At 37.0% G+C, this 12,918-nt stretch overlaps 1 long non-coding RNA gene across 1 annotated transcript in view; it reads left to right on the plus strand.

The window, feature by feature from the left end:
- The window catches only part of LOC149261895 (uncharacterized), a 135,033-nt gene extending 122,404 nt beyond the window's left edge, over positions 1-12,629 (plus strand). The window contains exon 3 of the long non-coding RNA XR_016248680.1: positions 12,492-12,629. This is a non-coding gene — a long non-coding RNA (uncharacterized LOC149261895). The remainder of the gene's footprint in view (positions 1-12,491) is intronic.
- Positions 12,630-12,918: the final 289 nt, after the last annotated feature.

Below are 12,918 nucleotides of genomic sequence, written 5' to 3' on the forward strand. Positions count from 1 at the left end.
AGTGACAAGTGAAAAGGGAAAATATTGGGACTTATGGAAATTTGTACTCCCAAGAGATGGATTACCTTTGCCACCCTAGATTGTCTTGACTCCCAAACATGATGTGAAATCAAATTAAGGGTAAATACATCTTGCACAAAGGCACGACCTTTGCCAAACCCCTAGACTCACTTCTATTCTATGCGTACAAATAGTTCCCTCTACATCTGTTTGTTTTTAGGCATAGTCTCTATTGGATTCTTAGTCCTTTTCTGCTTTCAATGTCAAATATGTTGTACTCTTTATTTGTTCCCACATCTCTTCGATGCTTCTTTTCTTTCTCGAAGAATCATATTCGACCCAGTCGTTTCTAGATCTTTGAGGGAAGATGTCCACTGTCTTGTGCCCCTCACCACGCTATCCAATATCATAATTGTTCTTAACCAGTGATATCTTAATTGGGTCAAAAATGACTCCAGTGATAACTCTAACGCAGTTTCATGGATTTTCAAACAAGTGAGCTCCCTCTTCCCTCATAACTATGGATCTGTGTCATCCTCTCCTCAATATAATCATTTAATTTTACATTTAATTCCTAAGTTTACAGTCCAATCGCTTTAGCCAGCCATGACTCTTATGCTAGAAGTACAAAGTTGTGTATACAAAACACAGGGGTAATGAAAAGGGGTCGTTATAGACTCCACCCCCTTAATATAACACCATCCTGCGTGTTTTATTAACAAACAATAAAACAAAATTTGAGCTTTATATTTATCTCTTACATTCATTTATGTATTATACAAAAATGGGTAAAGTACACTCATTTGATCTATCATCTACTAGGCTCCTTCATCTTCTCCAAAGTGCTTCGATTTCGCCTTGACTTGCTCTATTACTCAATTTTAGAGTGCAATCTATCTCTAATCCAGGATGCACAAAGGTTATAGTTGGAATTCTCCCTTGGATTCCACTTATCTCACAAACCAATAAAAGACATGATTAGTGTCACATACATACTTCTTAAGTAAATAATGTGAAATACATCATGTTATTTCATAGTAGGTGGTAAGGGAAATCTATAAGCCATTAATCCTACTCTTTCCAAAATCTGAAATGGTCCACAAAATCTAGGTGTCAACTTAGCAAAAGACACCACTTTTAGTGATATCTTGCTTGGTCTGATGTGAAGATATACATTATCTCCTACTTGGAATTCCTTTTGTATTCTTCATTGATATACATACCTCTTTTTTATGTCATGGGAATCCTTTAATTTATGCCTAATATTCTTACTCCTTTTCTTTCACCATGTCAATTCCAAGAACCATTATGTTCACTGGGTCATTCTAGCTAATGGGAGTGTTACATTTTCTACCATGTAATGCCTTGAAAGGGCTTATATTCAGTGACTCTTGATACCCATTGTTATATGAAAATTCAACTAATGGAAGGAATTCCTCCCACCTCTTCAACTGATGCGTGACATACATTCTCAACATATCATCTAAAAATCATTTCACTCTTTTTGTTTGGAAATTTGTCTGAGGATGATATGTGGTACTAAAAGTTGGCTAGGTTCCAAATCCAACAAATAATTCCTTCAAAAAACTCTATTTGAACTTGCATCCTGATCTAAAATGATATTCTTCTGTATTCCATGTAATTTGAGTATTTATCTCATGAAAATATGATCTATGTCAATGGATTTGTGGGTGGATTGGTAGCTATAAAGTGAGTTGTCTTGCTCAATTTTTCCACTATCACCACTATATCATCATGTTGTTTGGATGTTTTTGGAAACCCTATAATGAATTCCATAGATATTATTTCCCATTTCCATTCAGGAATTGGAATTGGTTGTAACAATAATGCTTGGTGCATGCATTTTACCTTGACTTGTTGGCATTTCAGACACCTGGAAATGTATTCAAAAAATTCATTTTTTATTCCTAGCCAATAGTATTATTTCTTCAAGGTTGTTATCATTTTATGATATCTAGGATGACATGAATAATGTCTCTTATGATACTCATCCATTATGAGTTTCTTTAATTTAGTTGTGCAAGGAACATACCATCTATCCTTGAACAATAACATACATTATCAATGAGCTTATAATTCTTGCTTAATGATCCCTATGCATCCTACTGTAATCATTCCTTCACATGTTGGAAGTGTTCATCATGTTATAATTTATTTTATGATGTCTTTCATGTGAAAACCACAAGTACTCATGACTAACAAGTGAGATATTTGCGGGATTTTTCTAGGTGTATATGAAACTTTGTTCTATTTTCCCTTAATATGTTTGATCTCAAAATCAAACCCAATGATTAAAGATAATCATATGACTTGTCTTACATTTAGTTTAGTATGATCAAACTAGTATCTCAACCCTCCATGACCTGACATCAACACAAATATTCTTCCAAGCAAGTATTTTCTCCACATTTTTAGTGCATGCAACACTACTGCAAGCTCCAATTCATGAGTGGTATATTTATTATCATGTTCATTTAGTTTCCTTAAATCGTGATAAATTACATGTTCAGTTTGCACCAAGACTCCACCTAATCCTTGTAGGAATTTATGCAAACTAGAAAGTCTTTCTCTAGATCGATTATTCTCAAAATAGGTGCATGTTTGAGCAATCCCTTGAGCTGCTCAAAACTAGCTGTTCACTCTAACTTCCATTGAAATTTGATTCCTTTCTTCTAAAATCATATGATTATATGTTCAAACTTTGAAAAATATTGAATGAACCACTGGTAATATCCAACCAATCCCATGGAGGTTCTAACCTATGTGACATTTTGGGGATTGGGCCAATCCATTATGGCGTTAATATTTTCAAGATCCACGACTACTCGTTCCTTTGAAATGACAAGCCCAAAATATTGAACTAGTGATTGGAATAAATCACAATTTTTGAGCTTGGCATACAACTTGTGCTCTCTTAGCAAATACAACACTCCCTTCAAATTCTCTTCATGTTCTTCTCTAGTTCTTGAGTAGACTAGGATATTATCTACAAAAAACAATACATTTTGTTTCCAAATATGGGTTGAGGACATTGTTCATCAAGCACACAAATGTGGCTAGTGATTTTGTGAGCCCAAATGGCTCTACCAAAAACTTGTAGTGCATGTACCTTGTCCTGAACATTATCTTATGGATGTCTTGATCTTTAATTCTTACCTATTGCTAACCAGAACTTAAATTTATTTTAGAGAATATTGCAGCTTATCTCTACAAAAGGGTAGAAATCAAATTTGATCTCTCTAGTCCCTCTACTCTTATGCAAGACAGGTGGAGATCATATTTGAGCTCTGAAGTCCTTGTACTCTTATGCCATATTGGTGGGGATCATATTAGATATTTGGAGTCGTTGTATTGTTATGCCAGAGGGGTGGAGATCAGATTTGATCTTTGGAGTCCCTGTAATCTTATTCCATATGAGTGGATATCAGATTAGATCTCTAGAGTCCCTATATTGTTATGCCAACAGGGTGGATATTGGATTAAATCTTTGAAGTCCCTATGCTACTATGCAAAAAGGGTGGAGATTAGATTAGATCTCTTGAGTCCATATACTTGAAAATTGTTATGCTAGAAGAGTGGAGGTTGGATTAGACCTACGGAATCCCTAATTTTCTAGGCATTGGGATAGGTTTCATAAGCTAGGGTGTGGTAGCTACACAATTGGAAACTTGCCAATGGTTGGGAGGAAAATGAAGAGCCTCACCCTAATGCCCACTCTAATTTATCTTATTGACTATTAATACCCATTGTAATTATAGGAGTGCATGACTTATTATGGATTTTGTAGCGATGCATAATACTGAAGCTTAGGGAATTGTTATTCTCCCATAAAATAAAGTTACGTCCACATGTGGGATGATTTACAAGGCCCCTGGGAGAGAATGGAATCTCCATGTCTGTGGCTTTTCATAAAATTGTCTTTGGTTCCGTACATAAGTCATGTTGTTAGTACCACTTCTATACCTCTTTAAGGACTAAATAGCCATTATCACCAATCCTTATTTCTTTGAATGTCCTCACTAAGACTGTCATTAAGGCTATGACACTGCAATTTAATAGAGAATACAACATTGAGCTAAGTGGTGGGTTGCAACTATACATAACCTTCTAACATGGAGAGCAGAAGAAGAAAAAAAAAGAGAAAAAGAAAGACACAACTACCTGATTCTTGTAACCGTGCTCAAGAATCAAGTAACCTATTAATATATCTTAGTTAGACAAGCGGGATTGTTACATATGGTCTAGGATAATCCCCACCCACCAAGTCAAACATGGGGACCAGGTGGTAAGTGTGGTATCACATAGAGTAGAATATTTGAATATACGGTGTCAAGCATCTACGATATGCAATGTGTATATGGCTTGCCAGAGAGGTTAGTAGGACAAAATATCCATGGAATGAAAGGATAATCGACCATCCTTAGATCATTGGGATCTAAGCCAAGGTTGATGTTAATCAAGTGAGAAAGTGGCCAGGGGTTCATTCATGCCCCAAAGCATGCGAAAATACCCCTCAACATATGTTGATGGAGGAGACTTATCGGTATGCAAGAATGGGAATGATGCCCCTATATAGATGAGCTTATGGAAGGCTATTGTGATTTAGGTGCTTGAATAAGGGATTCAAGCATTCAGTCCCATAGGCACAAGATCCTAAAGAGGATGATGATTAGATATAGGGTTATAGGTGTCTCCCAGTTTGGTATGTATACTTATAGCATGTTATGGACATGCTGGAAGTATTTAGAATAATGGACTCTAAACACATGTTATGGATATTGTGATACATAATGTGATTATGCATGATTTTGTGGTGTGGCCATTTTCTATTTATGGCTATATTCCTATGGGAAGAATGGATGGATGTAGTAGGAGAAAGAAAATGTTGGATTAACAATCTCATGTGGTACTACATATGGGAGTCAAATGGACTGAATTTCTTGGTTCGCATACGAGCTGTCACCATACATAATAGTGGCTTTAGATACAGTGAACTGGTTCTTGCCTAAATAACACATAGGTTGCACAATGACAATGTATAAGGGACTGGGTTGTTGGTGTAAGGATGAGGAAAGATGAAGCAGATCATCCTCATGGTGATTTGGAGTGATGTGGGAATCTATAATTTCTTCAAGGTGGGAAAGAATAATGGTGCTAGATTCAACACTACCATATGCATTAGGAGGGTTAGGGAGAATTTTTGCTCCTAGACTTTGAAAAGTAGATGCTTCCTTACCCAAACATTGTGTGGTAATGTAATGGCCACAAGGTGGGTGTGGTTCGAATTCATGGGTTTGAAGGGATTTTGAACCAATCATCATCATGGGATACATGATTCACATACGCAACATCTAGTGTGGTGAAAATGGATGGTGAGTCCTCCGGTGTTGAGACCAAAGTGTCTTCAGAGGATGGTTCTAAAGAGGCACATTCAAAAACCCCCAAAGAGTTTGAATATATCGATCCCATGCATGACGACAAGTAGAGAATGTGTGTTGAATTTCACATCATCTCAACATTAGGAGGGGGGATCACAATAGTGGGTTGAGAAACCTCTTTTCCTGACAAATAACTGTTACCGGGACTTGTAAGTAGAGAGAAAGGAGAGTCACTACAAGTAATAGTTAGGTCGCGAAGGACATGGAGAGCATCACGAAAAGATTTGATATGAGGAAAATGATGGGAATAGTGTCTATATGTATCGTACAAAACATAAGGGTGGTTTGTGATTAATGATTTTTTCATCTTGGCAGATTCAGGTAAAGTGACATGAACCTTAGGAATATTCGGGTCAGGTTGAGTATTTGAGACCACACTCTTAACATGGGGGATTTCAGGAAAATTATTAGTGGCATGCCTAGGAACATCACACAAAGCACATTGAGAAGTAGGCTTCAGTGGTTTAGGAGGAGTGGTAGTCCTATGAGTTGGCTTGTTTTTGCTCCCCTTTTTGTGGGATTTCCCCCCTCACTAGATGCTTTCACGATAGGATTAGGTTCCTGCTAAGGTTTTTATGGAACTGAAGCAAATGAAGGGGTGGTGGGAATAGGTTAAACTAAATTCAAAGAAATGTAAGGTTTGATTTGGTAAGGAGGAGTGTTTGTAGCAAGATCAATGTAGTAGACTGGGATCCCCAAGTTCATGTTAGGAAGACTCAACATAGCCATTACAGGAATGGAAACTATTCCTAGTTGCGAGAATACAAAAAGTATATGATTGAAGGGGTAATGACCTAGAGGAAATCCTCCTGAAGGAGAATGGTTAGGAGGAAAACCCGCTAGAGGGAAATGGCCTGGAGGAATTATTCCAAAAGAATGATTTGAGTCTTGAGCAGGGGGTTGTTTTGGAGTTTGTTGTTGAGAAGATATATCAGACTGCTTGTTATCGGCCCATGACACTTGAATCATGAAAACACTTGAAGATATAGGCTTAGTATGAATAGGAAATGGGCCATAATAAGCCCCAAGTAGCATGGAATATTTATGGACTTGATGGGAAACATTGGTAAAGATAGAGGTGGTCTTGTTGCCTGCCATTGATGAAATGGTATTTTGAGGAGATGTTTGCAACTAAGGGTCATAGTAAGTCAATTTATCGATAGTGGTGGTGATATTTCCATTATGGGGAAAGCACATATTTCAAAATATAGAAGATGTGATAGCTGACATGGAATATGTTTAACAATGAAAAAAATAAGAGGTTATAATCTAAAGGGAATTTGATGACTTTAATATCGATCATGACCGTCTTTCCAGCAACAGTGATGGGGAAATTATGATATAAATAAAGACGCTGTGAGGGGTGACCGCCTCATGCATGAAGAGTGATGGTTGAGGGTGACAGGTCGGGAGAACCAAGTTTCTTCCAAACACTAGCATCCATCACACAAATGGAGGCGCCTTTGTCAATTATACACCATTGAATAGTGGTGTTTTTTATTAATACTGGTATTTGGAAAGAAACAGATGAAGGAAGGGGAGATGTTCCACTTTAACAACATCAAATATGATCAAATGATCATCAAAAGGATACACAATTCATAAGGTAGACAGTAGAGATTTTCATTGGGATGGGAACGTCTAAAGTACTTCTAGTGTTAACATGGTAGCAAGAGACTGTGCCAAGTCATCTACTATACTATAAGTATGGGCAGCTCGATAGTTATCAACATTTTGATGCAATGGTCCTTTGGTGATCTTAGAATGAACCTCTTCCTTATGTGGAGGGATATGTAAGGTACCATTTGGTCAAGAAAGGGGCTTAGTGGAAACTTTGGTTTTGAAATCGATTACAAACTTATTTGGAGGATTTTCGTACTGGCATGACCAAGTTTAGAGGTTGATATATTCGAAATTCATCATGATAATATGATAATTTCCATTCTCAAGCTGTGTAGTTTGAGGTGTTTGAGGATTCTGGCCAGGTTAGGTGGTCATATGTCCTTGGTGAGGGAATGGATTGGTAAGCACTGCCAGCTGTGAAGAAGAAGAAGGAGGTTGAGCAATGGGTTGTGGTCCTCTAGAAGTAGTTGTTTGAGCTTCCCATGCTTGACACATCTAAGGGAGAAGAGGACATTCATGTGTAATGGCCATAAGTTTTGCAACAAGAATAATGTTTATTAGTTATAAGAGCCTTGTTTTGCTTGGGTTGTCTACCATGTTCCCAGGTTATGGGAATGGACTGGTCACCCTTAGTAGTATTAGTTTTTCTACCTTTGTTGCCATGATTACCCTAAGGTTGCTAATTGTAGTTACCCTTCCCGTTGTTCCTTCTCTTGGGATTGAATGGTAACACAATGTTGAGAATATACTTAACAATGTGGAGGTGGTTGTGTGTTTCGGAAAAGGTGGTGGAGACATGGAAGTTTGAGGCACTTGTGTCATTGGGGCTGGAATGCTAGGTGGTGCATAGGGATAATAGGGGCTTGCAACAACATTTTAGCAACCAGGTTGAGCAACAATTGGCATTGGCATTGACTAATACAAATGGGAAAATTCATATGACATGTTTGTACCTTGGTAAGAGTTGACACGTGAAGGATCAAAAGGGGATAGGTGTAAGTGGAACTGGTCCCCCCTTGAGGTTGACCATAATTCATGGGAGGTTGATAATATGGTGATGAATGAGGGAGGAAAAGGGATCCAACGATACCATCGGTGGCATGGGATGCCCCTGGTGCATTAACAACACCATGCCTAGAGAGATCGAGAAGGATGGTATAAACATAACGTAATTGGGAATATATCAACTCACATTTCAAGGCTAATTAGAGAGATTCTTCTTAAGTTTGGGGGAAGTGAGAGGTGACATATTTACCTAAGGGGGCCAAGAGAGTTCTAAAAAATAAATCCATATATACATGGTCTTTGAACTCAAAATATTTATAGAGACTCCTTCTACTCCATTCTTATACATAGTCAAAAATGTGAGTGGTAGAAGTTTCATGAAAGGAAGTCAAAATTTTTGTACCAGTGTCATCTCGAAGAGGTGATCGAAAATATGATAGGAAGGCATTGACAAGATTTGCAAAGGTGGAATGAGAGGCTTGTGATTGGTTGGCATACCACTTGAAAGAAACTCTAGTTAGAGTTCATTGGAAGAGACGAAGACAAATGGGTAATGGAATTAGATGAACACCACATGTGGAAAGAGCGAATGTGATTGGTAGAGTCTTCTCCAATATTTACTTCAAACTTGGGGATGTCTGAGGGATGTTTGGTTGGCATGGGAGGCCAATTTTAGTCATGGAGAAGATGGTCATTGATGAGTTTCCTTAAGTTAGGTAGGTTCAAACTAGCCATATAGGGAAGAAGAGGGTTATTGGCAGCCATACCTGAAGAGTTTTCAATATTTCCTTTTGCGGGGTTACCCTATTTAGGACCAGAGCTAGCGCCTTGGTTTCCACCACCCACATTAGCTCCTGAAATGGTTATGGTGTGGGTTTGGGATGATTTGGAATCAGATGAAGAACTAGAAGAATCAAAATAACTAGAGTCCTTATGTGGTCGAGGTGGAGGACTAGATCATGGAAGCCCTACTCGTCAAGTAGGGAGAGCATCCCATGAGTACCGACCTTTGTAAGCATTCTGTTGTATGTCACATGGGTAACATTTCCTTTCTCTCGGCCATGGAGTGAATAAAGGGTACTTCTATAACATGTTGTGTGGAATCCCACCCAGACAGACTTCAAGCCAAGTATCAAAGCCAGTAGATTGCATGTTTTTTGTGTTAATGACAGTGGCCCGTTAAGCTAATACCAGCCACATGAGTCACCATAAGCCAGAAGCCTTGCCCAACTTTAGCCTTAAACATCAAGTCCACGAGCCTTTCATATTTTTCTTTAGCCTTGAACCTTTTTCCAAAACCCCTTCACCAGGAGGAGCCAAGCCAAGTGGCTTCTAGTCAATGTTTAAATGAGACTTCAAATTGAGTGCAGCTCTTCCATTGTAAGAAGAAATTATATTTCTAGAGGTCTCTAAAGGTCATTGCTCAGAGAACCATATCACATACCTGCTGGGTCACCTTCAACACAGACCCGAGAAAAAACTAGGCCTAGCAAGCGAGGGAGGCAAGGATAGACTAAAGGAAACTGGTGGTGAAGGCCACAAAGTCTCTGTAACAGATAATGAGGGGGCGAAATGGTGCCAAGGAAAACTGATGAGTCAAAAGGCTAAAGGATGGTGATGAAGGAAAAGAGAAACGAAAAACAAGAAAACACCTAATGTAGTGGTGCAGTGTGTAAACTCGCTATAATGATATGCTACTCTAATCCAAGAAAACACATCCTATCAAAGAAAAACTACCTCTAGCCTAAAGGTGGTCTAAATCCTCAAACAAGTCCTAGCTCTATTATTTTAGATGGCCTTCCAAAATACTTCTTACTTGACAACGTCTGATCTCTGCAAGCAGTCTAGGGGAAGGTAAGGTAGAGGAGAGGCTGCTTAGCCCACAACCACTGCCTATAGGGTGTTTTCCTAAGATTGGCCACTAAGGTTACCTTCCTCCCATGGGGGTGTTTGAGTCTTGGGCTTCTTGGTAGTAAGTCAACAATGTGGAACCCTAGACCAATGATTCAAGAAGCCTCATGGATATTTGTGCACCTGAGACCTAAGCCTAACTCCCTCTCAAAGAGGTCTTTGTCGCACACTAGCTTTGGACCATGGGAAGGTGAAGGATTTTAAATTCCTTAGCATGTCAACTTTTTATTTCTTAGTGTAAGCGATCGATGGGTGATTTTGGAATCCTATACCACCAATCCTAAACCTAACTACATATATTGTTTTTCCCTATCACCCAAGTGGGCCTAGTCTGTGTGAGTTAAGTTATTGTTAATGTGGAGTTTCTCAAGTCTTGGCTTAGCAGTTCTAACCAAGCTCATGTTCACTTTAGGTGTGCACGTGTCAAAAATGTGTCAGTGGATGAGTTATTGAGCATGTTTTGAGATTCCATTGCTATTAAAAATAAAGTTCATAAACTCTAAATATTACTAAAAATTAACAGTAAAATAAACAACAAAATCAAACACACAATTCCCACCCAAGAAGGAAATCAAGGAGAAATAAATATGATTGGAAATTAACAACGCAAAGATACAAAAATGGCCAAAATATCTATTGTATAAGGGGGTAGGATCTAAGGAAAAAATATACTAAAAGTGGTGCAGAAAACCAACAAAAATTAGAAAGTGAAATGTTGAAGGGGACCCTAAAGAGGGAAAAGAACACAAGTTTCTAAGGGAAAAAAAGTGATATAAAAATTATCTACAAAAGATTGGAAAAATCTATAGAAGTGTTGGAAAATAATGGTTGAAGGTGTTACACACTAGACTCCCCAACTCGGAAAATTGTCTTCATCCTGATAGAGGCATACTTTAAACCCTAGGGGGTTTTTTCCTTCCTTGAAATGAGAAAAATACTAATTATATCTAGGCCTAAAGGTGATCAAGAAAACAATAGAATCTCTTCCCGACATAGGCAACACTCTCGGAAAAATCTAAAAAATATGAAAGAATATGGAAAAAAGGCAGGGTGCAGGTTCTGACCTATTAAGAGTGCCCAGATGTAGAAAATAGTCCAAAAAATGTGTTCTAGGGCACAGGTTTTGGCCTAAAAAATGCACCTGTGACCCACAAACAAGACATGGAAACCCAACAGAAGAAAAAATATCCCAGTAAATGGTAGAAATCTAAAAATAGAAATGAGAATTGAGATAAAAAAGAAATTCTAAAAAATATAGAAAATTTCCAAAACAATAGTCACTAGGACTTTTGAACTGCTACACCAGTTGAGTCACCATTTGTTAGGGATTAAAGACCCAGTGGAGTCACCATTTATTAGAGTAAATTTTTCAGAAAGGTTTACCAAAAATTATTTACTTAAAGCATTGGTCACTAATTACTCTAACAACAAAAATGATTGTTACTTCATCTTTTAACCCTTTAAAATAAATATTGAACCCTATAGCAAAAAATGTGCAAATAAAAAAGATACATGCAATAGAAAGATAAAGTGTGACAACCCATTTGAAATATGACAAAATAAATTCTTATTTTATTACTAAGAATGGAAATTTAACACCTGATGAGGAGAGATTATAGACTTGGGTCTATAGATCCCCCTCCATGGGATGGGTCCTTTTTGACCTTGTGCTCTAGCAGAATTCAACTCTACTTCTCTCTCTCTCAATGCATGTGTGCAATGGAAAAAGATAACAATGGGGGCTTGAACTCAAGATGAGAGCTCAAATGTTATTAGACAATAATGGGGATTTAAAGAAGATTGAAGTTATATCTGAATGTTCAGCTTGATAAAACATTGGAATAAGGATGGATGGATAATATTAAATGAAAATTTTATTGAAGAAATGGACAAGTATCAAAAGGATCAGAGTTACATCATATAAATAGTTGGGAATTATGTCTCTGGGGAGTTGATAATGGAGCCTCTTGTCACATATTTTAACATTCTTATACTATTAGAAAAAATTATCTATAAGCTACCTTCCATACCATATTATCTAAAGTCTAGCCTAGAAAAAACATGTTTAAATTTCAAAACAAATCCTTCAATTACTCCTATGGAATGGGAAATGTTGAAAAAGTTAAAGAAAGTAATGTCCCAAACACCATTCCTAGTATCAAGTGTTTAGTCTATTTTTCCACAACAATCAATTGCTAAAGTGGTCAACAAGGATGATAAATCCTTCACTATTTTCCAAAGAAAATAGAAAGATACAACCAATGCTATAGGTTTTCCCAACGCAAATGCATAAGCATCAACATCGGATAAAGGAAAGGATAAATTTTTTAAAGAAAAGATCCTAACAAACAAAGTTCAATCCCATAAAATGATTATTTGAAGGGGAAAATGTATAAGCATGCTAAAGGGGTTGGAAATTCATCATATTGATATTATTTTGAATTGTAGGAACTTTCACATTGAGCTTACTATTGTTTGTGGATTTGAATGCAGTTATTATATTTCATGGTTATCCATCATACTTCCGTGTAGCAACTCATGTTATGGTGTTATATGTTTTCTTGTTTAATTGTTATACTCTTTCCAAACTTCAATCCTAAATAGATTTACTCTATAGAATAGTCTTTTAAAGTTTAATTTATATTACTACCAAAGATCCATATACTATTGAATGGTTAGTAATATGAAAGGTTAATTAAATTAACTAAAATATCTTCATAGGCAATTAATACTTGATATAGATGCTTAAGTCTTCATTCAAATAAGAATTTACATTGTATCTAAGTAATTTTTTATCTTATTTGTATTTCAATTTGTTCCTTTTGATTTTAATTTCATAAACAATAAATATTTTTTAATGTGTGTGTGGGGGGCATTTTTTTTATTCTCACAAAGTTTCTAAATAACCTATCTTGTTTTA

The sequence above is a fragment of the Pinus tabuliformis genome, chromosome 6, assembly GCF_031772625.1.
Source record: "Pinus tabuliformis cultivar Carrire ecotype Pingquan chromosome 6, CPIR1, whole genome shotgun sequence".
Classification (NCBI taxonomy): Eukaryota; Viridiplantae; Streptophyta; class Pinopsida; order Pinales; family Pinaceae; genus Pinus; species Pinus tabuliformis.